Genomic DNA, 25,162 nt, shown 5'->3' with positions numbered 1-25,162 from the left:
GCAATAGAATATGAATTACACACACCACGGCGCTTGGGTTTTAAGAGGGGTGTGAGTTCATAGGATTGTTCCCCCTCATTCTCTGTACTTGGAAGGAAGAACGTGCGCGCACAACCGGAAGGACGACACTTTTGCAACAAACACACGCGGCATCGAGCGCGAAGGAGGGAGGGGTTAGTTGCCTGCTGTGAAAAGGGACGCGCGATTACTTTTTGCCCTGAAAATTCCTCTCCGGCCTCCTGTCTAATAATAATAATAGTGTTACATGCCCCCGGATAACACCATTTCGGTGGTTTCAACCCCTGGTCGTGTTTGCGTCCTTTCGTCCCCCTTAGCCGGCGCGCCATGTGTGTAATGTGTTAAGGTAAGATGCCTCTTTTTACACGCATCGGTAGAATATTATGCTTCTCTCCCTTCTATTCCCATCGAATTTTCCTCGAGTGTTGCGATATATTTCCCAATGCACTTGCTGCTGCTTTGTTGCGTGTCTGATTTTGGGATTTTGGAGGGATAATATTTATCGTAAGTCAGTGCGACAGCAGGGGGAAACTGGGCAAATTTTAACACTCAACTGAAGGAAGGTTTGGTGGGTGGGTGCGCATTATTTATTGCCGGCGCAAAACATCATTCGGAACACATGTGAAACACAACTGTCCAGAGAGAGGAGAGATGCGTGTTGCGACACACGACACACGGGGGTGGTGATGACCAACGTTTGCCGAATCTGAATGGCAGCAAAAATTGGGAAAAGTTTGAAGTTGGAAGGGAGAACGATATCCCTTTTCGTTAATTGCTGATTAGTGGGATGCGGTTTAGATTACATCGCCATTCTTGCTGTAAGAAGGGCACATGGAAAGATAAGGCCTACAACAAAAAGCTCTATTGTTTGAATGTTGTTTTTCCCTTTCGTCCTGAAGTAAAAAGCGGATGATCGCTTGATTTTGTAGAATTCTTGGATGCGAAAATTCTTGGAAAATATGCTTGACCGTTTTTTGGAGGAAAGTTGATTTGCTGTAAAACATAGGCCTAAATCCACTGGCAAGCCTGTTAAAGTGGTACGCATACACAGTGAGCGTGTGTCAAGCAAAGTCATCGTCATTCCTGGAAGAGAGCTCTCCAAAAAAGCGATGCGCGTACATTGTAACACTTTTCGTCTTCCTTGGGCTGTGTTGTGTGTTGAAAAAAAAGTTCAAAGAAACAGCACACACCATCGAGAAGGGAAGGTCACAAAGGAAAACACCCATTCGGGAAGGGCCGGAATTCAAACACAAGCTCAACAAACGGTAAGCAGCCAATACCTCCGGTCTCGAACCCTTGTGAGTCTCATGTCCTTTGCGTAGAAAGAAGAGCGGCATCGAAGGCCCTTCGTCTGATGCACGCACAAACAAAAGGAAGTCAAATTCCTTGAATTATCCCGAGGGGTCGGTCGAGAGGTCCAGAATGATGCCGCCAACTCTCGGTGACTCGGTTTGGCAACCGAAATATGGACCTCTGGAAATGCAAGGATGCACTGTGAAACGTCTCTGGTTGAAAGAGCAAAGTACCTGAGATATATAGGGGGTACTGTGTGCTGCGCTCGCGCTTACACGATGCATTGATGATTGTCCGAATCGAATTCGGGCTTCTTTTCGACCCTCCGATATCCCTCGACGGGGAGTCCATCCGGTTTAGAACACACAACAACAACAACAACAAAATCCTACGACAGACACCAAGGAGGCTCTCTCGGGGCAATCGGAGGATTTTTACTGCATTTCTAGAGAAATAAAACTTCCTTTTGTTGGACACGAGGAGAGGGACACGGCTGACTGTCCAGCAAAAAGGTGAATTATGTGTGGAAGAGGAGTTCCCCCCTGTGGCGCAAGAAAAACCATTATAAGCGGCCATTTTTCCCACCTGCGAGATCGGGCGTAACCAAATGTCTGTAATAGCGCTCTGCGGATGTCATTTTTTAGTTTGCTATTCATATCTCATAATAGAGACTGTTAAATGGCGAAGAACACTGGGACCACTTAGTGCCTGGTTGCCTTACACACACGGGTATCTACGGTCAAGTCATCTCTTGTCTTCATAGTTCCGAAATTCCTGGTAAAAGTAAAATCTAAACATCATCCCCGGAGGCTGGACGGGGTATCTTGAATGTAGCTGTGCAAGAAGATTGCTCTGGGCACGCTCTGGATGCTCGCGTCTCAACGGTGCACTTGAACACTTAAACTAACTTAACCTCTACACACCCATGGGTTAAGAAGCTCCCACCAGAGGAAGACAAATTGGGAGTCCGGCGGAGCACTGGGGAGAGAGCCTGTCATAAATCAGTGCTTCCATTCTCGCAATCATCATCTCGTGTATGGAAGCTGTGTGTATGTGGGGACTCGACGCTCGAAAGCCAAGCGGATCCGTAATCTAGTGTCCGGATCTTGGACGGAGTCGAAAAATGTTAATGCCCCTGCGGTTGGAGATATGGTGGTACCGATGATGGAGGAAATCTCTGGTGGTCAGTCAACTGCCGAAAGTTGTCTCTACTTCTTCCCTCAGATGTTGGTTCCGTTTGTCTGGAAAGAAGAACAGTGGGAATGGAATAAGAATCCCTACTGCCGCTCCTTAAAGTGAATAGGTGAAAAGGTTCATTAGACGAGGCAGACGAATTACGACGGCTCTGGTGTTCTTCTTCGGGCGTTCCAGCCAAGCACTATGACGAATAGATGGAGAAATCTTGGGCGAGTGATGTCTGAAAGCGGCGAACCTCGTTGAACTCCACGCGGGCTTGGAGTGTGTGGAACTGAAATGAAAAAAAAAAAACGGTGTAGATGATGACCATTAGAAGGTTCTATTCTGTGATCGTTACCACAATACACCACAGTCTCCCGTTGCCCGAGTTCTTCCACGAGGGCGTCGCGTCTTGAACTTCCTCCCAATTGGATGGGGTCCATTTTTGGGGAGGAAGATCACACGGCAGGAAGATCACGCCGAGATCTCTCGTGAGCTAGTTGTGTGGGTCTTTCTCTGGCACATTGCTCTTTTCGACATCTTCCACAACTTTTCTGTGCCTGGGGATTGATGCTAGCAATGTCTTGGCTTGTAGATGTCCGGGAGAAGCGGCCACCACGCCACAACTCACTGTCACACAAGTGTCTCCTGCTGCGTTTGTTTAGGAAGCGTTTAGCTGCTCGGATCGTGGCGAGATTTTAAGTCACCGTCGCCAGACCATCATCTTCAAACTCCTAAGCCTCCTAAGTGGAGGTGAGAACGTTGTTTGTGTATTTTTTCCTCCATTTCATGCTCTCTCAATATGTGTTACTCTGCTCCAATGGAATGTCACCGTTGGAGAATGGCAAAAGCCTTAAGGTCGTCGCGGATGTGTTGTTGTTTGCTCCTCTTCGCCACATCACCGCTGACTCTGATCTTCCGTGTGCTATCCGGGGGAACTCTCGGTAGGCTTCGCATCAGCGCCAGAATCAGTAGATGAAATGGACCACAACCGGAGGGCAGAGGGAACCTGTGGCAAAGCAGTGCCAGCAACCCATTCTCTCCCAGTATAGGATGTCCCCTGCTGGGAGCGTTTTTTTTTCGAGCCGTTCTTCTTCTCATTGCCTCAACGCTTCAGCCGTGCTGTTGTGCGCTTAGAAGAAAGAAGGTGCGTAGCGAAAGCATAGCAGGATTGTGGAGTGGAGCACGCATATATATATGGGGAAGGCGAAAAGAATTAAGGCGCGCAACGCATCAACGTGTCCGCTTGAGCGGCCTCTGGTCCCAGTCCCAGTCCCGGAAAGAGATATGCCTGCCCGCGTGTGCGCGCGCGGCCTAGATGAAGGCCGAAGCAGATTATCACGGATGCTGTGGAGGAGAAGAACAACAAAAAAAAACAGACCAAAGCCCCAAGAAGAAGCGAAAGAGCGAGAGAGGTCAAAAGACTTACTGGAGAAAAGGTTTTTACGAGCATTTATGTTGTGTTTTTTTTTCCTCCAGAGTTTTCGTCTCTTCCTATTTGCCTCTTCGTCTCTTGTTTTGTGTTTTGGAAATGAAAAAAAAAGAAAACACACCAAGAGTAAATCGGTTCTCTTTTGCTCCTTTTATCTGTCTGATTTGTTCCTCCTTTCTTGCGTGTTTTGATTCGCTTTTGCGCTTGCCTTTATCTTTCCTTTTCTTTCGTGCGTTCTTGCGTAGTTTTTTTCTGTTGTTTTTCATTTCTTCTTCCTTCGTCTTCTGTTTCTAGACGCGTTTTTTTGTTGTTTTGTTCTCATCCTCATCTTCTCAATTTCCTTATTACATCGTTTGGACTCTTTCTCTCTCTGTGGGTTCTTCTTTGTATTTATGCTTTGATTCCTTTTCCGCTCGCTTTCCCCTCCTGTCCTGTCCCCTGATGGTTTTCTTCGTCGGCATTTCCTTTCGGGTATTGGTGCTGGTTGTGTTATTATTGTTTTTCCTTGCACACACACACAGACGCACCACGCACACCCGCATTAAGAACGATGAGGGCCAATTTTTCGGTTTCCTTTTTTTCGGTGTGGTGTACACGCTTTCTTTCTCCGCTGGTGTGCGCTTTGCTTCGCCCTTCCTTCGCTCCATTTCTTTCCGTCCGTTCTCTCTGCTGGCTGTTGCGTGTGTAAAAGCTGCGTTTTCTTTCCCTGCCCTTCGCTCTCCACTTGCTTTGCTCCTCATTTGATATTTCCTTTTCCACAGCGGCTCGGTGTTTACGTTCGTTCTTTCTACCCTTGTTGTAGTCTTTCATTTGTACAGGTTTTGCTGCTCCTCGGCCAAACCCCCCGCGCTCCCCTCTTCATCGCTGCTGGCTGTTGCGGGAGATGAGTTCACTGTTTAGAGAGGGCACCACCAGGAAATGGTTACCACCATCACCACCGGGAACCCTTTCCAACCCCAATCAGTACATTCCTTTCTCGTAGAGAGGTGATCGTTCCAGCAGCCTTCTCTCCACACACACACACACACGATCGTTACGGTCCATTTTGTTTGGAGGCTCCCTTTTTTTTCGTTCCTTCCCCGTTCGGCCGCTGCTTCCTTTCCAGCATCTTTCACTTGGAATTTTGTACCTCGTCTCTCTCTCCCCCGCGCGTTTCGGCAGCGATTGATTTTGCCATCGAGAATTGCGTTTTCCTCTTCAGGGGAGGGTTTCTGGAAGGGAGTGGAGAGAGAAAGAGAGAGAAAGAGAGAGAGAGACAGTGAGGGAGATCCACTGGATCGCGTGTTTCCATTTTTGCCTCCTCACTATGATTGATCTTTTTTTTTCTTTCTTTCGTTTTCCTTCCCTCCTCTTATATCGAGGAAAGGTAAAAGGATCGTAAAAGGCCACTGCCTGTGCGGAATTTCGTTTGCTCTTCTGCTGCTCCTGCCCCCAGGCGGGGTCGGTTAAACACACCGATCCAGGAAGACGGAAAAAGATTCTCGATTGTCCAGCCCGGGGGTTTGTGCGTGTGTCTTTTATTTACCTTCCAAGGGCTGACAGGGCATGAAGAGAACGAGAGGGAGAGTCACCGCCCGCAGGAGGTTAAGGTGTCCCATCGCGACCTCTCACAGCAGCCAAAGTTTCGGTGGAATTGAGGTTGCTGCTTCCCGGATCATTTCTCCCCCAAAATCTCGTCATTCCTTCAGGAGGAGAAAGCCCGGTCGGACGCCATCATCGTCCAAGAAGGGTTTGTTGTGTGTGTGGCTGCTGCAGTGAAGCGGGGGGGGGGGGGGCTCCATCCTCTGTGTTGCGTTTTCCACGGCGTTTCGTGCGCATCTTCTAATCTAACCGGACGGTGCGCCGTGTATTTGTCCATCTGGAAGGGGGTGGAGTGTGTGTGTGTGTGTGTAGGTAGAGAAAGAGTTAAAATTTGAGATAATTTTAATTGGTTTCAAATCGCTTCGTTTCCCTAGGATTTGTCCGGTGTGTTGGGTCCGTTGCTTGTACTCTTGCTGCTTTGTTCTTTGTTTTCTTTTCACTGCGACGGGCAAGGTGGCAGCGGGGGGGGGGGAACCAAACTCCACCCAGAGGACAACGACACAGAGTAAAAGGTGTGTGTGTGTGTGTGTGTGTGTTTGTGTGGATGCCGGTAATCCTGAAGATCCCCAGTCGGTTTCTCCACCACATCATTATGGGTCGGGTTCGTCGCTCATTACTTTGGCGAAGGAGAATTAAAAAGACAATCAAGGCAAAGGAAAAGATTCCTTGCTGCTGCTGCTGCTGCTGCTGGTGCTTAATATTTTGGAATGATGTTCCTATTTTCGCTCCCTATTACGTCCACCGCTCTCCCGCCGCTTTTTAAGGCACCTTATTATGCGTTAACATTTCTTTCCCTTTTCGTGTGAGGGGGGGGGGTGATTTCTCGTTCCATTCCGTTCCTGCTTCTTTGCACACACACACACACGTACACGGTACGGTGCACAGGTTTCTAATGAACGATCGTTCAACCACTTCTTGATCTTCTACTACTCGGCTAGAAGTCTACTGAGAGCTGCTCTTTTCTTTCCGCAGAGCTTCCGCAGCGCTGATGATGACCTTTTGAACGTGTCTAATCTGTTGCTGGCTGGCTGCTACATTTATTTTCTTCCAGTCCCCATTTCCCCATTCTCCTCTTGTGTGCACCTACCAGTTCGAGAGGATGAGGCTGTGCTCTTGTCGGAAATTCGTTCCTGTGCGCTCGTACACAACACTCTCTCTGTAATAAGCGCCTCAAGTTGCTGCGCCCAGCATTAATTGATTTGCGCCTTTTTCCTCATGCGCCTCTGTGTGTATGAAGTTGTTGTTGCTGCTGCACGTACCCACAGAAACAAGAACGATTCGTGTTGCCTTCTTGCCTTTAAACTTGCTGCGTGTTTCCGTGGGGTTTTGTGAGCGATGGTCAATTTTGTTGCTCACTTTCGGCAGTAGTCGTTGTTGTGGTGGTTGTTTCTGCCTTTAAACTCAAGTTCACTGCCCTTGCCCTATCCTTCTATCGCAGCACGGTGTGCACGGAGGAGCGGCTGACGGGTGTGTGTAGACGCGAAGAAAAGGGCTCAATCAGCAGCCATCATCGAGCGCCGAAAAGCATAATAAAAGCTGTCGTAATAAGTGAACACATGAACACACATACCTACACACACACGCACACACTCCCACAAAGTTCAATTTGTATATACAGACGCACACACACACACTCCCACAGTGGCTGGCAATAGAGCATAATCGGCAATGCGCCGCGTTTATAAATTGGCACTGGTAAAGAAGGGATGGATTGGGGAGGGTGAACACTCTGGGTGGGGAAGTACCGTACCAAAGTCAAATGGAAACCCTTTTTTGATCGAGCGCAGGGTGCAAAAGCACATGCACGCACACAAACACACACGCACATGCACAATGCAGGCAAAAGTGCATCGTTCGCCGCTTTTCCGCGCCGCATCGATTCTCCACCGCCGCTTTTCCTGTGGTGCCTGTGTGTGTCCGTCCGTTTATTATGTGTACGTCTATATTTGAGCTTCATGGTGCTCCCCATGCACGCCTGATTCATTGAAAAAACAGTTGTTTTCCCTTTGGTGTATTCGCGCGCGCTCGAGTTCTTCCTCCACTCCATGGCGATGTACGCGCAATTAATAAAATTACAACAAATTCGCTGATTTTGCAACAAAAGCAAATTCGAAAAAGCCGCCACCACCACCACCACCACCGGCGTGTTACAATTTGTGTGATGGGCCATGGAGTGGGAAGTTTTGACGGTGGTGGACGGTGGTGAAAAGAGTTTTCTCTGTTCATTGTAAAACAAAAAATAGTTGATCTATTTTTTTGTTTTGAATTCTCGTCCCGTGTACACACCACCACCACGCGTGTGTGTATGTATTTTGTTCAATTTTAGGTTTTACAATGCAATTGGCAGCTCGCGCGCGCCCCAGCGGCGGGTAAAAAGCGTCCCCAAACATCAATTTTCGACCCATCGGGCACACATCGCGCGGGAATGGTGCCTATAAAAGGGTTTTTTTTTTGTTGTTGCTGTGTTTGTGTCCCTCAATCATACATGGAGGAGGCAGTAGAGAGTGCATCATAGATTGTGTTTGTCGGTTGCAGTGACTGCTGCAGGTACACACAACTCGCGCCGTACGCATCAAAATCATATTTCTGCCACGCTTGCACTTGCTTCTTTTGGATCGACACACACACACACAAACCATTATTTTATAGCGATATTTGTTTACGCCGGGTTGCGAATTGATGAAAACGTGTTAGACGCTGGAAGGGATAAACAACCAACACCCCACCCGGGCAGGTTGCAGCAGGGGCGACCTTCAACATTTGCCCAAACCACACACACATACCTTTTTGCAGAGTTCCTAGATAGTTTAGGACCCTTCATTTGGGGGTTTTATTTTAAATATTTTTGCACCACACATTCTAGCAGCCACTTAAATAAGTAACGCGTTGACTGTGTGCTGAAGTGCAAGATCCTGGTACGCAAAGCCGCCTCCACTCCGCGCGCCACACAATCAGCTGTTTTATGAGCTCTTTCTTTCTTGGTGTGTTTGCTTTTTTGCCCCCCCCCCTTTTTTTTAATGGAGAGCGCGAGATGATGATCCGGGCGCTCGCGCTGCCCCACAATGAAGATAAGCAAATTCACTTTCCTCTGCTCTGTGCTGCCGATGGTCACTCGGAGACGGCGCCATCCTCTGTACACTTGCTCTGCTGGTCAAAGTTCGGCTTAATCTCTCAACTGTGTTTTGGGTGGGACATTGGGAGTGTATTGTTTTTGTATTCATTTTTGTGGCATTTTTTTATTTATTTATTTATTTTTTTTTTGGAGGGGTAATAGTGTGCCGAGAAGCTTCACTCCATTAAATCTTCTAACGTATTCCGCTCTTGCGAGCGTGTGTGTGTTTGTGTATTTGTTTGGGTGTCTCACGAATTAATAGTCACTGTTCTTATCAGCACTGAAGAGTGTGGGGTTTGCGGTATGTTGCGAGAGACGATTGTGTTGTTTAAAGCTATCGCTTCAGCCACTTCTGTCGTGCTTCCTTTTGCAATACAAATTCTGGTTAATCAGTGCTTTCGACCAAGTGGACAGACACACACACACACACGAGCTGATCCGGTAAGAATAGGTCGAGAAAGCCTTTATGATGGACGGAGGGGGGTGATAATCCTTCCTTGCGTTCCCTTAGCTCCCACTCTCTTCTGCTAACAGTGTAATTAGCAATGCACTCGAAAGCACTCACTGTGAATGTTTATCTCTCTCTCTCTCTCTTCTTCCTCCAACATCCCGGGTTCTAATCATCGGTTTAATCTTAAGCCTAACCCTCCAACTAGCAAACTTCCTTGAGCACACGACCGGTTGAGAGACCACAACGACGGGAGGGGTGCTGATAATTGTGTGTAATTTCTAATCCTGCTCTTGTCGTGCGCTGAGCGATTTTAAATCCCATCCAGTGTATATGGATGGAAGCGTGCGCTCGCGCACGTTAGGGAACCTGACGATACTACCAGACCGATCGTGTCCCGGTGTGTGTGGCTGTGCGCGTTTCAAGCAACACCGGAAGCATCAAGATTACGCGATGCGTGTACGCACGCCGTCCTTACTTCTTTGCGAATCGCCACAGCCAAATTCTAAGGGGGGGGCAAACCTGTCTCTGTGTATTTACTACCACCTTATCTTCGTCGCTCTTCTCCAAATCGTGGTTTTACTTTTATTCCTTATTGTTGGTCTCTGATAAGAAGGAGAAATAAAAGCTCATGTCACACCGGACGCGCGCGGACCTAACGTCCGCTTATTATTATTTTTTTCTCTCTTTCATTTATTGCAGCTATTATTTGTGTGCATTTTATTTTATCAGTAGTAATGCCTTCGCGATGGGCGGAGGCAGCAGAAGGGTGTTAAAGCTCTCTGTGTGTGAAGTACGCGCGGCTTGATCCTCCTGCACGCCCCGCCCGAAACGACACAAACGGGAATTGTATTTTGTTTTAATCTTGCAGTTTTTTATTCACTCTTGCACACTGACACGCTACAAAGTGACGTGCATTGTTCGCCACTCCAGATGTGTGTGTGGGGGTAGGTGCTTTGCAATCGATCAACCCTGAGACACAGATAACGGACAGCGAACACCTTGTGTCGCGTCTTGTATTTTGACCCCGCGACGCGAGATGCCTCTAACATAAGAGGAAGTAATTAATCTCCTAATTGAAGCGGGCATAGAAAATGGAGATACTGTTGATGATTGTTGGACAAGCCGTTTTTTCCCCTATTGCGCCGTTTCCCCCCCGTTACAACACACGCCGGTATAACACACCTCGTTAGGGATTTCGTAATTTCTAGTTGCTACCACATTTACCATTGTAGAAAGGATAGGCAAAGGTTACTGACTTTTCAAGGCTAATGGGAGGCCTAACCTAACCCCTCACTACATGGGAAGACATCGATCGTGAAGAGTTCAGTCCAACCGGGAATAGACCTTTTTGAAAACTCTTTCTAGCGCGGCGCCGCGCCCTTTCTTTTTGTCGATCGTGGCCCCAGCGCCGAACTTATCTTAACCTCTCATCTTCTTCCCTCCACAACCGCGAAAAGAAGCTTTAAATTTGGAGGTAACGAGAAAAGAAGGCAAGAAACAGATTAGCCGGCCGCGCGCGCTGCCGCAATGCTTTGAAGTGTGGTTAGCTCTGCTTCTCTAACGCCGTCTAAGAACCGAAAAGGCCAAAAATGTTTGGCCGGTTTCTTTCGATGGAAAGTTGCGCGTTGATTACAAGGGAGAGAAAAGCGCGTTCTAAGTTCCCGGTGATGCTTGTTTTTTTTTTTTTCGTTGCTGATGATGGATTAGAATTCTAAAGACGACGAAGAAGGGGGGCACCGTTCCAGGCTTGGATGAAGCAATTTTAACGAGCCTCTCTCTCTCTATCGTAACGAGTCGGCTTTTTAGGAGCGAACCTTGTTGGCGAGTAATTAAGCAGCTTCCTATTATGCGAGGCGCTCGGTAGTTGCTGAGCTATTTTTTTTTCCTCCCTTCGATAGTTCATTGGACGACGATCCCTCCAAACACGTGCGCCTTTGTACATAATCGGGACTAAGTGTATGAACTACAAAAAAAATTGTAACGTTAATCAACACATTGACCATCCACCGAAAAAAATGAACTTTACCTCTCTGAGTATAGGAACCGGGAAGACATCCACTGGAGACCAGTGCTATAGTTTTGCTCCACGTGGCAGAGGACGGCTCATGAATTCCTGCACGTTTTAGGCGACCCCAGACGCACACGACGGGCGGCGGGGCCCCTATTAGGAATCGCCTTTAATCCGTAACACCGGGAAGTGCGCCGGCACAGAAATCCTGCTTCCTGCCCTGCCCTCCGCTACCCGCCAATTGGACAAACAATTTGTCACGTAAATAGGGCGTCGGAACGCTTACACGCGCGCTCGCGCGCGTTACATCGATTGTCTGCTGAGGTTAAAAAATATGACCATCATAATAAGCGCTCACACACGCGGCGACGGACGACTACCCATCCATCCAACTTGTTTGTACATTCCTCCCGGGGATGGGTGAGGATAAGGGCTGGGATGGGTGAACCGGCAGCAATCGAAATTGTCACGCATTCGGTATGTTCCCCGGCCCTGTAACCCCCCCATGGGAAGAGTGGCAGTAGCCGGCAGCAGCGCCCGCTTTTTTTAGATAACGTCAAGTGACGATAACGCGCGTAACGGATGTGTGTAACGCGCACACTGAGTGTGGCGGCGCGGCTGCACAATGCAACAGGTAGTTTGTGTGTATGTGTGTGCGTGCGTGGTGGCTCTCGCCAGTCAGTCGTTCGGTGTACACTACACGTGCGTTTGACGTTTCTCTCGCTCTTGCGCCGGGTGAGCATTTTTTGTGTGTGTGCCAATCTCCTCACCCCCCACCCCCCCCCTCCGAAACGCCCAGAAACGCTCACTCGCCTGCTCTCTCGTACGCTCACGCTGAGTCGGCGGCGTTACCGATACATCTTCAACCTGCCGCACAACAGCTTCCCTTTTGGATGTGTTTCTCTCGTGTTTGACAGTCAGACGTCACAAGAGGGAAGGGTGGTGTTGGAATGCGGGGGGGGGGGGGAGGAAACTGTCGTTCTTTGCACGAACTTTACGACACTTCCGAGTTCGGCATCTCTAGACGAAGACGCAAGACGACGACGAATGGCGTTCCGCTTGTGCGTGTGTGCAGTTCAATAGCCTCTCGAAATTCACCTTGCACGGTGGCGGCATCGTCGTCCCACACACACCGGAGTGAGGTGGGGTTTTTTTCAGTGCTGATCGGAGAATTATCTTTAACGCACGAGGGGGGGGGGGGGTGGAACGCGTGCAACAAGTTATAACGGGGAACCGCGAGTTCCGTTTCGGCCTCAAGGACGACCGCTGCGAACAGACAAGACACACGCTGTCAGGAGGAGGGATGGCGCTGACAGAGCGACCGACAATTGTGTACGCACGAGGATGAGAGGGGAGGGGGGAGGGTGGGTGATTACACCGCGGAAGAAACGGCGGTGTCGCACAGTTATGTCAAGCCCGAGCGGCCCGTCGGTTAGAAGAAGCAGTAGTGCCAGGTAGAAGGGGGGAAACTGTGTGAATTCCGTTTCCTACTGGCGTCTATCAACACACAGGGAACCAAAGGGGGAGAATGGAGGAAGAACTCCTATCGGATGTGTTTACGCTTCTGCTGCTGCTACCCCGCCGGTTTAGATCTTTTCGACAGTTGAAGACACTATGATGGATTGAAGGGGGAAGCGTGTATGTGTGTGTGTGTTCAAACAGCGCAAACAGGGAATAGATAAAAACATGTTTCTATTGATCGCTGTGATTTACCAAACGCACGCACCTTACTTTTCACACACACGGACGGTGTGGTTGGTGTGGTGGTGTCTTCCAATTACCAATACCTCCCCAATCACTTGCCTGCTGAACCGGTTGACGTTAGAAGCGGGGAAGCACGGCAGCAGCAGCAGCAGCAGCAGGAACGAGTTGATATTTATAATACAGTTATCGAACGGCGAGAAGAACGGCCGGCAGGTCAGTGTGAGAGAGGCACAACCGGCACGACACGCCGTCGTCGTCGAGAGCCATTTTGATTACTTCCTGCTCCGGCGTTGTGTGCTGCTGTGCTACTAGCGTTCGCAAACTGGTTTCGCAAACACAAGAACGAACGAGCGGGGCGAGATTGTGTGTATCGCGCGTTCTAAGTGCGTTCCGCAGTCACAGAGGCACACACACAGAGAGGCTACCAATCATCTCGATCGATTGTCGATCGGGCCCGCTGTTGTGGCACACTTGGTGTCGTGATGGTTGCGTATGCGTCATTCGAAACCGGATCGAGCAGCAGCAACCGAACGCCCGGGGGCCGTGTGTCACCACAGTACTCTCTCTCTCTCTCTCTCTCTCTCTATCCTGGGTTGTCTGGGGACCGTTGGCGTGGGACCCGACGATTACTAATTTGCGCTTCTCGTCTTATCGCGTTAACACTCAACAGTCTGAAGCTTCTCAAGCGGTTCTGCTGGCTTTCAAGAGCGTTTCCACTTGTGTTTACTCACGCCGGTGATGGATGATGATTGTTTGCTTTTGTGCTGTTTTTTTATTATTATTTATTATTTGCAAGCGCCATTATAACGATCATTAAAGCCCAGACGGAATCACGCCCAGACGATCATCGATTCTTGTTGCTTCAGTTCTTGATGACACGCGTGATGCTGTTTCCTGTGTAAAGATCATCACTTTTGTGACTAAACGACAAGTGTGACACCTTCAAATGTATAAGCCTTCTAGCAGCAGCCACCTCATGGGCTGTGTGTAACGCAACGAGGAACCAGAACCGTGTGTATGCTGGTGGCTGACTTTGGCTTTGATTGGTTAAGATGGGGGCCTTTTTTGTGCCTGCCTTTAGCTAATCCCCGCGCATTTCAAAACAGGAAAAGCAGCGACGCGTGATGGTGTGTGCACTGTGTGTGTTGTTGGGGAGTTCGTGCCAGGGTGTGGTGTGTGTTAACCGTTTGCCGTTTGCTGCTGCTGCTGCCGCCTTTGCCGGCAATTTCCGCATTCGTAATCTTTCGCGCGATTCACTTACGGGGTTTTTACGAATGGGTTGTACCACACACGCACACACTGAAAGGTTCGTTCGTGTGTTTGTTTTGATAGTTCAATTGAATGAATGTACTTGCTAAACAAAAAAGTGTAGTGTGAGGTTTTTTTTACACTAACTTCATCATCCTTTGTTGAGTTTTAATCGTTGTAAATATTATTGTTAAGGTCTGAAAACAGTCAAAAAGGGTTTTTTTAATCAATGTATGTCATGATTGAAGCGCAATCCAAAGGTGGCTTATATATTTTTCCTGTTTCCCAAATTACTCTGCTTTTAAATGTGTTTATGTGTGTGTATGTATACACTTGTACTACGTGCACTGATTGTTCCGTTTTTGTTTGTTTGTTTATATGCCATTTAAGCGTGATTTGAACGGGGAAGTTAATTGTGGCGCAGATTCGTCTTAGCCATCCGCGAACCGTTGGCCACAGAAGAATGCTGCAAACCTGTGCCGACTATGTGTGTTTATATGTGTGTTTTGAAATTAATTACATGTTTCACCTTGAACGCGCGCGAACCATCCGTCGTTGCGCGGAACAGGGACGAAGAGCAGCAGAAAAAACCATCCCCAAATCTCTCGCGCGCTCCGTTAAAAACATCTGGCTTTTTTTTCGGTACAAACGAGACAAGTAGAATCAACAACAACAAAATCTGCTGCAGTTAATTTCCGTATCCGGCTCGGTTGGATTGATGAAACGTAAACATTTGATGGATGTGTGCCAACAGCAGCAGCACAGGGAGAAGAGCAACATGGTGTCCCCAAAAACGATGTTACGAATTCTTGCGGTTTCGCTAAACGTGGACGCCTTCAGTCGCTTATTCGCTTGCCCCACCAAAGCTTGCCCCACACTGCCGCCGATATATTCTACTCACTTCTAAATTCAATTCGTTTCCTTCTCGTCGTAAGCACGGAATGGAATTGCGAAGTGAGTGAAGTGAAAAAGTGTCTAATACCACTTCCGCGACCGCAAACGCGCACACACAGTCGTCGTCTCTAGCCTGGGTATGTGTGTGTGTGTCGGGGCACAGGCCTTTACAATGCCGGATATGCATTTGCTGCAATTTATACAGTCGCATTCGCTCGCTCTTTCTCGCACTGGACTGCTCTAATGTGCATAGTATGGTGTGTGGTGTGTGCGGCATGCCTTCCAGCTAGCGCGCTCGCGCACCCGGAGACATGCTAATTTATTTATGCTAATCACTCTCGAACGAAACCCTTCGGCCCACTTGGGCCTGAAGTGCGCTCACAAGCCGAAGAAAAAGAAGGAGTACGCGCGCCGCAGTTCCTTATGGGTACGTTCTTACCTCCCCCCACACACACGGTGCCCTCCACCTATTCCTTTTCCCGTTACGCTGTGGTGGCAGAGAAGGGCAGACGATGATGATGACGGCTAAGACGGCAAGCGAGGGACCTATAAGTATTAAGCTTAGTAGGTGCCCCCTGCCGTGTCGTTCTGCAAAGTGGTTCACTTCCTGTTTCGCGTGCTGTGTCTAAATCGAATGAAAAAGGCGTAGGAAAAAGGGAAACACGGCTCCCCCCCCCCCCTCCCGGCTGCTAGATTGCAACATCAAACTCCCCCTAAAACCACCCACCCGCCCACGAGAAACCCATACAATCTACGCGGTTTTGCTTTTTTGCCGCCCGTGGCACGATTTGCACGGAAACGCGGAAATGTGCTACCTCCTCTTCTGCCCCACCCCGTTGCACACACGCGCGCGATCACGCCGCTGTTTCTGATGCTCGTTCACCGTCCAACTTCTTGGATCATTTGAATGTCGTCCCCCCGCCCCGCTCTGTGTGTGTGCTTTACTTGGTGCCGTAGAAAATTAAAACGTCGTGAATCATTTGGATTTCCCCTCTCTGCGATGGTCTCGTGTGTTTTTGGGGTTGGGTTGGATGGATTTTTTTTTGACACGAAGATGATATTCCTATTTTATGGTCCTCGCGTGTATGTGTTAAGCCTATATTCCTCGATTCTCACGCTTCCGCTTTTGCCGGTGGGGAAACTGGTTTGCTGAGGGTGGTAAGGAACTTCTATTCCTAACCCTCCTCATCCCACTCCACTCCACAGGCAAAGATGTTCAACTTCGAGCGCGCACGTTCATCTGTACGGCTTCCTTCTGCGTAACTTCGACAGCTCATAGTCAGGAGACAGGAAGCCACATTCCGAACGAGGAAAATGGTACCATACACACACACACAGTCATGGTGGTTTATTTTTAACAGCAAACAAGCAATGATTTCTTACCCACCATCGCCCCTTCCACCCAGTGGGTGGGGGTGGTGAAAGGGTTGTTCTCCCTTCTCGAACGCTCGTCGTCTAGGCAGGGACGTCCAAAAGAGTCAAGTCCAAGTCGACGACAGCGCGCGAATCATATTTCCGTGTCTGCCGTTGCCCCGTGGTGTGTCCTTCTGCGCCCTCCTGCACATTGAATAGCCCGAGCGCGTTGACTCACCCCTCCCAGTCCGAGTTCAGGTCCGAGAGGGCAAAAGTGAACCTTCTACCTGCCTTCCCGCTACTCATATTCCTCCAGAGCACAGGCGAATGGTAGTGCACTCGACCCGGGTTGTTTCTTTTTGTACCACTTTTAATTCTATAAACCATCTTCTCGCACCACAACCGCCAACTACCGAGGGAGGGTCGCGTTGCGAAATTTGCCTCATCGTACTTGAATTGCATTTTGCTTCCGTCGACGACGGAGATGCATTTTCGCGCGCCATCCAATGCATGCATGAGTTGATGATGCACTGTTGCATTCGGTAGGCAGGAAGGAAATATTAAATTAAAAGTAATAATTAAGCGAAGCGAAGACATTTTGATATGGCTGGTGTGTGGTGTGCGGAGGTACTGTGAGTCTCCTCTTATGGGTGTGTAGATGTCGGTGTAAAGGTGTAGCTCTGCACTCAACCGGGTGTGTAGTGTAGAGCCGCTCAGTAATTAATGTCCCCAGCAATCGCATCTCCTCATCCAGCGCCAGTCTGCTGGGGATTTGGTGAAGTGCACTTAGATGGGCCATGACTTTATTTTTTTGTTCAAATTATCGTTTCAATTAGAGATGTTTGGGGTGTACTGTGCCTTTTTTTTTAATTTGTGTACGGTACGCAAACCGAGACTCGTTAGGGGAGATGCCGACACTTGAGCCGACTAGATGAGGATGATGAACAAAATTCGTTCCCCGGAATCTTAAATACTACACTACTCTACCTCACTACCCACTTCTTATTGTAATCACTAACTGGCACTAACCACACACACTCATTTCAACCGCGTCCAATGAGGTTTGTTACCTGTGTGTATTTCCCTTGTGTTCTCCCTTGGGGCTCGCTGCAGATTATTTAATTGCAAAATCTCGAGCGTGAAAGCTTTGCGCCTTAACAAACAACACCTTTTTCTGTATGTGTATATTTAGATATTTGTTACGTTTTTCGCAATGTTTTAATCCCCATAATTATCTCTCTCTTACAGGACACAACAAACCGGTATTAGTGATAGCGTGAACAGAATTTGGATGTCGCATTGGAGTTCGTCAGTATTGGAAACGTAAGTTTGTGTACACGATTCAGTATTTTAGATAGAAAATTGATTACCTCTATTTTGAATTTAATTTTAAAATTTTGAGTCTTACTGAATGAGGTTTGAACTCTGGCTTTCTTGCGTATAACGCCGCGTAGTAAGGCACGGCTCTGTTCACGCCATCTGCATGATTGCCGCCTAAAGTCCTTTAAAAGCAAGACGCTGCTTCGGATTATATTTCCCTTTCGTTGTATTTCATCATTAAAAATCGCACAACTGTCATTGCATTATGCAGTTTTATGATTTGTTTTGTGCGGTGTTCAATAATCACCTCCCACTCCACCCGAATCCTCCACTAAGGAGGGTAACACAGTTTGCCGTTTTTGCATTCTTCTCCTTCCGCGTTCGCGCGCGCCGATACAAAAACGAAGCTTTTTTATTGCTTGAACATGATTATGTGTGTGTGTGTACCGAAACAACAACATCAGCCAACCTACAAAAAAACCCACCATTGCCCCCTTTCATACCTTCCCTTTCTCAATGGGGTTGATCACACACACACACACAGGTGATCGCGGCGTTGACGTAAATAATAATAACGCGGTCTCACAGCAACAACAACGGAACTGCTTGTCCATTCGGTGTGTGTTGTCTCTGCTCGTGTACCGTTTTCTTTTCGAATTCGCACCGAGCTGGAGACGCACACACTTGGCACACTCACAAAAAAGCATGGCGCACGTGGTACGGAAGGTGGAGGGTTTGTTACGCTTCCGGAAACGCACGCTGGCGCAAGACATCGCATCGCGCGTGGTGGTGGTGGGGCTTGATAGGCAAAACGGTTTTTGCATGAGCGTTTTATGCGCGCACCGGCTCTCTGGGCACGGGCCGACATCCGGAACCGGAAGTGTGTGTGTGTGTGTGTGTGTTTGGCGGGTTTTGTGCCGCATGGAGACGACCTTCGAACCTTCGAATCGCCGGCCCGCCCGGTGGTCCCATTTTTTGTGTGTTTCTGTTGTCCGTTTTGTGTCGCTGGTTCGTCACTTCCTTTCCTTTCTCTTTTTGTTGTTGTTGTTGCTGTTGCTTGGTTTTGGATACCACCGCCCTGTAGCCGGCGGTGCACTTGTGCACTCATGTCCCGAGTCCCCTCCTCTTCCCCTGTGTGGTGTAAAAAGGAAGGCTTCGCGAATTTATATCGCTAGCGCGCGATCTCCGCTACCAATAAAACGAATGGCAGCAGCGACGCCGCCGACTGACTGCTCCGTCGACAAGAACTTATCTCTTCCGGGGCAATAAATCTTCTTTCACCATTTCCGCAGCCCCCAGCCGGACCTGACTGGTGGTGGTGGTGGTGGGATAATACCTGAGTTGAACGGTTGGTCGGTGTGGAGCGCGCGGCGTTTGTTGGGGCATGCTGGGGCCACATGATTTCATCCACATTGGTGTGTGTGTGTGCCGTATTTATTTTTACCTTCACTACCACCTGCCTCCCTTTACCTTACTCCCTTTTGCTCGACATCTCCACAGGAGGGAACCATTCCATGATCCGGAAATGTACGAATATTTTCCGCCCTTTCGGAGGACCCCTTACCTTCGTGGGGGAAGTCGTCGTCCGTTTTTCCATTTCCGGAACTAGAAATCCCGAATGTGTGTGTGTGTGTGTGTGTGTGTGGGCGACTGTGTGTCAACCTTATGGCCGCCCCCGCGTCGATAGTAAATAATGCGATGAAGCCTGTGTCTGCCTGTGTGCGACGAGTTCATAAATTTGTATTGATTTTCTCTTTCTCTCCTCGCGCGTGCACTTCCGGAAATTGGTCCCGGTTTCCCATTATCATTACGTTTCATGCGAGTGAGCGATTATGTTTGCTCTGTTTTTGCCACTGTGTTCCCTTTTTACTCCTCCCTCTTCTACCACTACCCCTGCCAACCCTTACCAGTGCTTGCCCAAATTTATTACCGGCCATTTTCATTACCGGTCGTCAATGAAGGGCGGCCGGGGGCAGCATGTGTGTGTGTCCTCGCGCGATTGGAGGTGTATTTATGGATGTATGTTTTACATGCTTGCTCTTCTCCTCCGCCCCACTCTTCCCAGTCCCCACTTTCCCTCTTTTCTCTGCAGGCCGGTAGGGAGAGACTGGTTCCGGTCGCAGGACTATACAAAAAGTGATCATAAATGCGCGCCCACCATACAAAGGGAAGAGCGCATTGTGTATGTGTGTGTGTTGATGGCATGATACCTTCCGGGCACCGGAACAAAAGGGCAATCGAAAAAAAAGCAGTAATATCAGGCCCCGATTCAATACAAATATACATACAGGGTGTGGAAATTAAAATACATAAAACCAAAACTCTTCTGGCAACGGAGTTCGGCTGGAGGAGGGGGAGGGGGGGGCTCCAACATGTATCCATAATTTTTTAAAGCTCCAGCTTTGTTTATGGTCTCTCTCGCTCTCACACACTCTCTCTCATAGCAATATTGTTATTATTCAGTTCGACTAAAACCAAATATAAAAAGGAGCATCAATACGCACTTTGCCAATATTTCTCGACGCGCTATTGAACTAACTAAATTGCATGCAAATGCAACTACCCACAAGAGGGAAAGAGAAAGAAGGTGGAGGTGCTTTTTGGGGGTGGGCAGTGCATTTATTTTCAGCTGCATGATGCACGAATGCATCGTGACGGCCCTTCCAAACGCTCCCCCACAGCATCACGATAATATATATGTATCGGTATGTTTGTCGGTGTATGTGTGTATAAGTTTTCTTTTTTTTGTATCCTTTTCGAGTCAATTTGAAAAAAAGGATGTGCTCTCTGCCCTACTACTACAACCTCCAACAAGTCCACCCTTCCCCCTATCGATCCCGCTTATCCTTCGGTCCGGGTTCCATTTCCTGTGCCGTTTTCGTACCGTTTCCTGTGTCCAGCCTTACCACCTCTCTCGCCGTTTCCGGTTTGGTGCCTTCTCCTCGCCGGTCGAATTCATTTCCCTTTTTCGAATTCCCCACCCCCATACACTACTAAACACTTCACCCGATGTTGGCGTGTGTTTGCTTGTTGCAATTTCGCATTCACAAAGCTGACAAGAGGGTGGGTTTTGGGGTTGGACGCACGCACACAAAATGCTATGAACCGAATGAAAATCGGACAGGAAAATGTTTATAGATTTAGTAAGAGTAGTAATATCCGGTTTCCTTCGTTCGTTCCTTATGCGCAAAGCATGTCGCTCTCCATCCCCCTACAGAGTAGTGTGTGGGGCCGGGGTCAGTCTGTTGTCGGGAGACGTCAGCCGTTGGCAATGTGTGTGTGCACCAGTTTTTGGCAAAAAAAAAGAAGCAGGGAGCCAAAATTGAGGAAATTGATTTTTGATCTTGTCCAACGAAAACGATGGCGAGATGATGAGTGTCTGTGCGTTTGTGTTTCTTTTTTTTCGTCTTTTATTATCATCATGCTGCTGTTCGCTTTAACCCCTTCGTTTTTTATTTTATTTCCCCCTTCTCCCCGCCTCTTCTGGAGCCTTTCTGTTAGTGGCTGTCTCTGAACAAGCCGAGAATGCACATTGCCGTTGGGCAAATTCTTGCCCAATACCAATTTGGACTGCGTTCCAATTTAAAAAGAAAAAGGATGAAATGAAAAACCCACTCTCTCTCGCCCTCAACACCATCCACTCGGACGGGCGTCGTGTCTGTGCTACGACGGGAAGTCTCAAATTATCTCCCGTCCCTAAAAGAAATGAGGCCACGGCACTGGTGTGTCCACACACGCGCGCGCGGCAGTAGATAGTGGTGGGGCGCCGCCGGGTGTATTAATTAGGAGAGCCAAACGCACAGGCAAGACACAAGCACCACACACTCCGCTGGCGTCCTCAGCCCCTATTCTTTCCAGATTTACAGTTCGGCTGCTGCTGCACACCCGCGCGCGCACTCTGGCCAGTCCAAAAATTGAAATATTAACTTTTATTTGCTATTTCCGGCCGGGACGGGATTGCTGCTGCCCTTTCTTGCGTCTTTTGGCGTCGAACCGGGATTTACCTCTCTCTGTCGGGGCAACAACAACAACTACAACCGGTTGACCTCGGGAACGCTCTCTCGATGCGACACCCGTGATCGACACCCGTGGGGAGTTCGACAGCGCTTTCCGGTCCATTAATTGCCCCCAGGCTGCGACCCCCAATGCGCCGAACGAGAGAGAAATGATGCTGTGTGATGCTATAAAGCCACGAAGTCGACCGCGCGTGAGTTCAGGGAGTTTGGGGAACCTTTGGTCGTATGGAGCCATTCCCCTTCTTCGGTTGGCGCGATTTATCTTCCATCCGGTGTGAGAAATTCCCCGGATGCGAACCCCATAGCGAGCGGTCTCTCCTCTCCCTCTCTGTTTGCACCTTAGCTGGCCTGTGGGGGCCGATGTCTGGCTGGTCATTAATTTTACTGCCCGATGTTCCCTTCCCGCCCAAAAATCCGATTGGTTGGAGGAGGAAAAAAAATGACGCAAATTTTTTGGAAATACTTCTGGGTCATGTTCTCTGCTTGGAGGGGAGGGAGTGTACGCCTAACAGGAAGATCACAAATTCCAACCTCCGAGGTCAGGAAGCAGGCGCCCGAGTGTGTACACCTACAGCTCTACACATTCCGTTGTTTATAAACAACTGCCCGGTGAGCTGTCAAATAGAACAGGCAGGGAAGAAGAGGGATGTGGGATCGCTACCGCGAAACTATTTGTCTTGGGCGTGCACGAGAAGAGCATTGAAGGTCGATTAGAAATTGGAACTCGTCGGAGACGTTAAATAAATTAGCGCTCTCACAAATTATTAGATTTGGTTTTGTTTGCGATTCATTATTACTCAAATTAATCCCGATTGGAGTTGGCATGATCGTACCTTAGGTCGTCCATGTAGCGCAGTACCCGGGATACATGGAAGGTGAATTACGTGATCGCCGCACTCTTCTCCAAGATGTGTGAGTGTGTATGTTTCCACGCATGCCTCACAAACCGGAAAAGCGGCACACCGTCAAGTCGATCGGTTTGTCATCGGGTAATCAACGTCGTTATACCTCACCGAAAGCAACAAAAAAACAACCTCCGAAGTGTGTCTGACGACTCCCGGTGGTTGGAGCGCAGGAGGGAGTGTTACTTAATCGTGTTATATGAATTTTAAAACGTTTGACCGACTTTCCAGCGCTCCGTTTTGCGCGCTCTTTCTTTCTTTATTTCGCTCTCTGCGCGTTGCGTTTGTTACGGGTGCGTGCATGCCGCGTTTCTTCTGCTTTCTTCCAGCGCTCTCATCCCCAACCAACCGCCTACGTCTTATGAAAAATTGCACCTTTTTTCAGATTTGTCTTCTGTCTTGCCTCTTGCCCCCGGCTCATGTCTCGTAATCAACCGACGAGACAGGAGAGAGAGAAAGAGCGAGCGAGAGGGCTTTTGGGGATGGAGATGGTGGCACAGTGTGTAAAGGTAATCAAGTAACCACGCAACAGCAAACTCCAGCGGAACTGTGTGGAGCACTATTGAAGAAAAGCCGACATCGTGACGTAATGGGCGGCCCCTCTCGCTACCACCACCAACAGTACGATCGTTGGCGATGATCGTGTGGTGTGTGAAAGGGAGAGGGTTTTGTTTCGTTTTCATACGGCCTGTGGTCGTCGGCAGATGAAATCTGCCCACAATGTGTGTTGGCGTTGAGGTACTACTACTACCAGTACTCTCTGTCTGACGTAACACTCTGATGCTCAAAGGGAAGTCCAAACGAGCCCTCTACCCTCTATGCAACAGTTATTGTGGCTGCACCTCTATCTCGACGAAATACACACGGCGGAGACGCCAAGCAATCTCACGTTCAAGCGGAACTCAGAATAGCTCACGACGACGTCCACCCGTCTGGGTTAAGGCGCAGCGCAAATGTCACACAAATCCCTCTACTATCTTCTTAAGGCTCATAGTCTCAAAACGGAATTAAGTAACCTTTTGTTGTGTACACCAAGCACCAGGCATAGCTTAATTTATTGAAGTAACAATGATCCCCCAAAGCGCGAGACATGAAGATCCGGGAATGATATGGATGATGGGGGCACGCTGCGCGAAATATGGTGCGACATTCCGTGACGCATTTCTATCCAGAGCGGCTTAGTAGGGAGGGGGGGCATCTCTTTTCTCTCCTAAAGACCTAAAGATGAATACAGCATTGTTGTGTTGACATCAACCCGCTCTAAATCCAAAGGTGTCAGCTTTTTAAGTCCAATTCTTTTTTCCATTCTTAAATGACAAGAAGAATGCCAAACACACCTTCTTCTTTCTCCCAAGTGTGACGAAATTATGATGACAATTTCGATCCATTTCGCTCCAACCCGGAACGAGCGAAAGAGGCACACAGATAAAACCATTCTTTCAGGCTGATCTGACAGCACGCATCGGAGGCCCCAGCTCAGAATGCAGATAGATCGTGTCATACCGCGTGGTGTCTACTTAGGGATGGAATAAGATTGTTGTTTGCGCTCAGTGTTTGACAGCGGCGTCTATTTCGTTTCACAGTTATTCAACGCTTTCCTAATTTATTTTGAAGGAAGCAAAAGAATATCCAACAAAGTCTGTGTGTGCGTGTCCGTAAAATGCCCCAGCAGACACTCGCATACATTTGTTGTGCGGCTTTCGCAGAGGATTAAGCGTTTCTCCATCATGCTTACGGCGACCAAAGCGGGAAGGATCGATGATTAGTCACACACAGCAGCCAACCGGAAATGAATAAGCCGACTCTCCTCCCCACACACTCATTCGCACACACAGACTCCCGCAGTCTCGGCGTTGCGTCATTATCCGCTCGTTGCGGCTCAAGTAATCGACCCGTTTAGTGTGCGTGTGTGTAGTGTGCCTGCCCTAGTTTAATGGACGACGCGATTGAAGCGTTTTAATCGGTTAATTTGCGCGAGCGAGATTAATTTCCTCTTTAGGAGAGAAATTGATTTTTAAAACGCCTCATTACGCCACACACACATTTTGCTTTTTTTTTTTGCTTTTCGTTTGTGTCGCCCTGAGGAGTACACACACCTGTGCGTTATTTGTGCTCGTGCTGGTGGTCAATATTCCAATCGGAAAGCAGATTTTGAGTCCCCAGAGATGACAGAAGGTGTCAAATGGCGGACTTGTGTGTGCGTGGATGGTAAAGGGCGTCTCTACCTGTAGTTTGCTGTACAAATGGCAGCGTGGCACACACTCACGTTTACTTACACGCGAGTGGTGTAGTGAACAGCGGTGGCAAGCGAGATGAGCCGTTTGTGTATGGTAAAGTGTGTGCCGGCGGCGATCGCGTTACGTCACGTCGACACGTCTACTTCTCCAAGCCACGCTGTGGGAACAAATACACAGCGTGGAGAAGCTAAGATGTGCGTGCGCTCGCCAATGCGGTACCAAACACAATCTCTATTCATCTTGCGCGCACATTCCACAGCAAGGAAGGGGTGTGTGTGTGTGTGTGTGTGTGGGAGGAGGAGGAAGGGCTGAGATTTGTGCGTGTTTTTTTCTCTTCTCCAGTACGTACATCCCACTTCCAGAAATGTGCGCTTAAAAAGCAAACGCGCTCACAGGTTGGAAAGGACAAGAAAGCAA

The 25,162-nt window shown here is 48.7% G+C and overlaps 1 protein-coding gene across 9 annotated transcripts in view; it reads left to right on the top strand.

Moving 5' to 3' along the window:
- Window positions 1-25,162, top strand: part of LOC121595299 (ets DNA-binding protein pokkuri) — a 46,126-nt gene that overhangs the window by 6,440 nt on the left and 14,524 nt on the right. For all 9 annotated transcript variants that reach the window (XM_041919188.1, XM_041919197.1, XM_041919187.1 and 6 more), the window contains exon 3: window positions 17,519-17,593. The gene's annotated coding sequence lies outside the window, so the exon portion shown is untranslated. The remainder of the gene's footprint in view (window positions 1-17,518; window positions 17,594-25,162) is intronic.

This window comes from Anopheles merus, chromosome 3R (genome assembly GCF_017562075.2).
Source record: "Anopheles merus strain MAF chromosome 3R, AmerM5.1, whole genome shotgun sequence".
Lineage (NCBI taxonomy): Eukaryota > Metazoa > Arthropoda > Insecta > Diptera > Culicidae > Anopheles > Anopheles merus.
The sequence above is the reverse complement of the archived record's forward strand: the minus strand, read 5'-3'. Positions and strand labels throughout refer to the sequence as shown.